The sequence below is a fragment of the Macrobrachium rosenbergii genome, chromosome 6, assembly GCF_040412425.1.
Source record: "Macrobrachium rosenbergii isolate ZJJX-2024 chromosome 6, ASM4041242v1, whole genome shotgun sequence".
Classification (NCBI taxonomy): Eukaryota; Metazoa; Arthropoda; class Malacostraca; order Decapoda; family Palaemonidae; genus Macrobrachium; species Macrobrachium rosenbergii.
In genome coordinates, this window is record NC_089746.1 from 15,550,350 (window position 1) to 15,553,709 (window position 3,360).

The 3,360-nt window shown below is 34.0% G+C and overlaps 1 long non-coding RNA gene across 1 annotated transcript; it reads right to left on the bottom strand.

The window, feature by feature from the left end:
• Positions 1-992: 992 nt before the first annotated feature.
• On the bottom strand, positions 993-2,784 carry LOC136839721 (uncharacterized). Its single transcript, XR_010853438.1, has 3 exons — positions 2,647-2,784; positions 1,975-2,071; positions 993-1,291 (listed from the first exon to the last, which is right to left on the bottom strand). It is a non-coding gene; the product is annotated as an uncharacterized lncRNA (long non-coding RNA).
• Positions 2,785-3,360: the final 576 nt, after the last annotated feature.

A 3,360-nucleotide genomic window follows, 5' to 3' on the forward strand; every position in this document is an offset into this window, starting at 1 on the left:
ATTTCTGCATTATTACCAAACAACTCTGTTCCTATCTTACATTCTGACAAACTCATCCAGTCAGTGGTGTGCCAAGTATTGTATAAATAGACTGAAGTTAAGCTTCCTAGTTCTTCGTACATTACAATCCCACTTTCATTCGGGTAATGGCTGATGGCCAAGTTCCCTTAAACTGATAAAGAATTAGTAAAACCCCTACCACTATTTTCCATTATTGTAATAAAAAAACTTTACCAACTTACTTTAAAATGTTAATCTAACTTTAACATGAATTATATAGGAATTCATCAGATGGGATTCGTTCTCTCAAACAAGGCTACGAGCTGAATTAAACACCACCTTAAAACTCCACCACTGACCGTTCTAAGTTTGACCCATAGTCTTTTGCCCTCAAATTTTCGGGACATCTCTCAGTTCCAAGCCATGCAGCAATTACCTCTGCACTATTGAATTTTATCTAATGTTCAAGAACCTGCATATTTTTACTTACAAGCTGTTTAATTTTAACACTGGAATATTCCTTTATTTTATTCTCAGTAAGCAAAGATTATCAAACGGATATTTAAACTAATTTACTTAATCACATCAGGAGCAGTGTGGTATGTTACTAAAGGTCCCTAAATCTGTTACTAAAGGTTCATAAATCTATTTCCAAGAGACTAGAGCATTTATACTTTGGCTGTTCTGCTTCCCTTGACAAAGTCTGCAATACTTACGGTCCCTTGACAAACTCAATGTAACCACTAGCATAACGTTTATCTAGGAATTAAGGTTTAATAGATTAAACCAAACTGTGCTCCGGTCAAAACATTACTACAAATTAAGAGCCAAATTACATAATTCCAGACATCCTTTCGATGTCAAAAAACTGAAGTCTTCAACCCCAACGTTACATCTTGGGAGGGAAAAAAAATATATGAATTAACACTTCAATTGCAAATGACCTGAAATCTTCAACCAAAAAGTTACATCCTACTAAAAAAACAAAAACAAGACATTTTAATTTTATTCTTAGCAGTTACATCAGGATCCGGTAGCGTTTGACAAAACGTTGCTAGTTCCGCAGTTATCAAGTTAGAACAAGTGAATCCCATCAAAAATAATATACAATGAAGATAAACAACTCCTCCAATGACAGTCTGCATAACAAGGCTCTACAACACTTAAGAATGCAGGCTTCAGATTAAGTAAAATTTCCTCAACAGAGCCAAGTTGGTCTTATTCAATCTGCCCGCTATTTGCCCGCTATTTGAACAGCAGACCTGCACTTTGAGTTACATAGACGAGACATCTGGAATAGAATCAAGTATTAGTTTCGAGGTACTGACATTTCTGCAAAACTGAACTAGGGTTAAATAATCCCCAATGACACTGCTCCTGATGAAAGTCAAAATTACTTTGCCATTATACTTACTTGAATGGTAAGCTATTTTACTTTAACAAATATTTACACTCTTTAATAAAAGCAAACAACCGAGAGATACCCTGTTACTAGAAAAATTAACTTAAAATGACTACTTCAGAGTATGAATCACTTCCATTATACAATCTTTCAAGGTAAAACAAATACACTTAGGCTTAATAATTTATCCGAAACAAACTTCAAAATTAATTAACTTAAGACTGATAATTTGTGCTTTAAGTTACTTCAGCTTTATACAAGTTACTTGTTTAAACCTTTAAATTAAGTTTAATATCAAGCAAGAGTTTAGCATTACAGTATTTGATGAAATTAAACTTTAGCAAGTTACTTTAATCCAAGGAACTGACATTCACTTAAACTAGTAATACTTTATTAAACTCACCATAATTTAAGTTTGGTAATAAAAAATAAAAATAAAAAAAAAAAAGCAAGCCCCCTCCTGACGTACGGCAGACGTCAGGAAGGCCTCCCCCGACAGGGGCCCCGCCCCTGAGGGGGGAGGAGTAGCTTGCGAAGTGGTTTGAAAGAGAAAATTAAGAACGTTAACTAACCTCTTATCGCGATGAAATATACGTTACCCATATCCGTGTAAAGGAATTGAACTTCGAACCGTCACGACTCATCACAAACGAACAGATTTCGCCAAGCCTGAAAACGAACGACACAGAAATAAAAATTAAGGATCCATGGACAACAAGTACAAAGTAAACTAAAATATGTAAATTACTTAGTATAGCAACAACTATCAATTACGCAGTAAAGGAAAAACTATCATTTACAGTACACAGATTGGAAAATACGATACGCTAAAAAATTTTACATTGTAAAAAATAATGAAAATATTAAAAGAAAAACTCTATAATCTGGAAGTTAAAAATGCAGTATCGGAAAAACAATTACAATGTAAAAACGTGCAAAACACAAAGCACTATAGGAAAACCCTATCAACAGCAATTTAAAAACCGTAAAACAAAGCACTATAGGAAAACATTATTTACAAAGTAAAAATTACAAAAAGCAAGACAGGAAAATCATTAATTACAATTCAAAAACTAAAACGTAAAAAAGCTCTAACAATGTAAATTAAAATGTAAAATAAGGGAAACTATTTCAAGTTGAAACACTGTATAACAAAGTAATCCACGAAAAAATTATCAAAAAAACTATAAAATACAAAACTACTTCACGAAACTTAAAACATTAAAAATCTCACAAAGACCTACCTCCCACAAACAACATCTCGCGTAAGCGCGAGCACAACTTCCAAGACGATGAGAGCCAGCAAGAATGCCACCAACGAGTTCAACTACTCTTCTGGCGACTCTCTTGAGTTTTTGGACGGAAGAAGACCCGAAACTCCGATGCCAAGGACCCTAAAGGTACAGCTAGGCAGACCAACTGGTAAACTATAGAATTATTGACATTTCGACTGTTAACCGCTGCTAAGAAGTTTAGTTTACCGAACCACTTAAAACTATTTTCAGATTACTTATCACGCAAATTCTAATTATTAATAATCGAAATAAGTGATTTTAGTCTCCGTCGTTTCCAAAGTGAAATTAACGCTTGGGTAATAACCACTGCTAAGAAATTAATCATTTTCAGAAAATTTATCACGACAATTTAATTATCAATCGAAATAATAAGTGGTCTTAGGCTTTGTTACACATTAATCTTTGCAGTGAGCGAGCAATTGTTGGCTTCGCTATCGAACTGTTTTGAGTAATACCGCAGCAGCATATGCCTTTATGTTATGCTTCTATTATTGGTGTTAATGAATAAAGAAGATAAAATGTCTAGAAGAATACGAACCCATTAAATATTGAAGTACCTATGCCGCACACTCTTTTCTCTCTCTCTCTCTCTCTCTCTCTCTCTCTCTCTCTCTCTCTCTCTCTCTCTCTCTCTCTCTCTCTATATATATATATATATATATA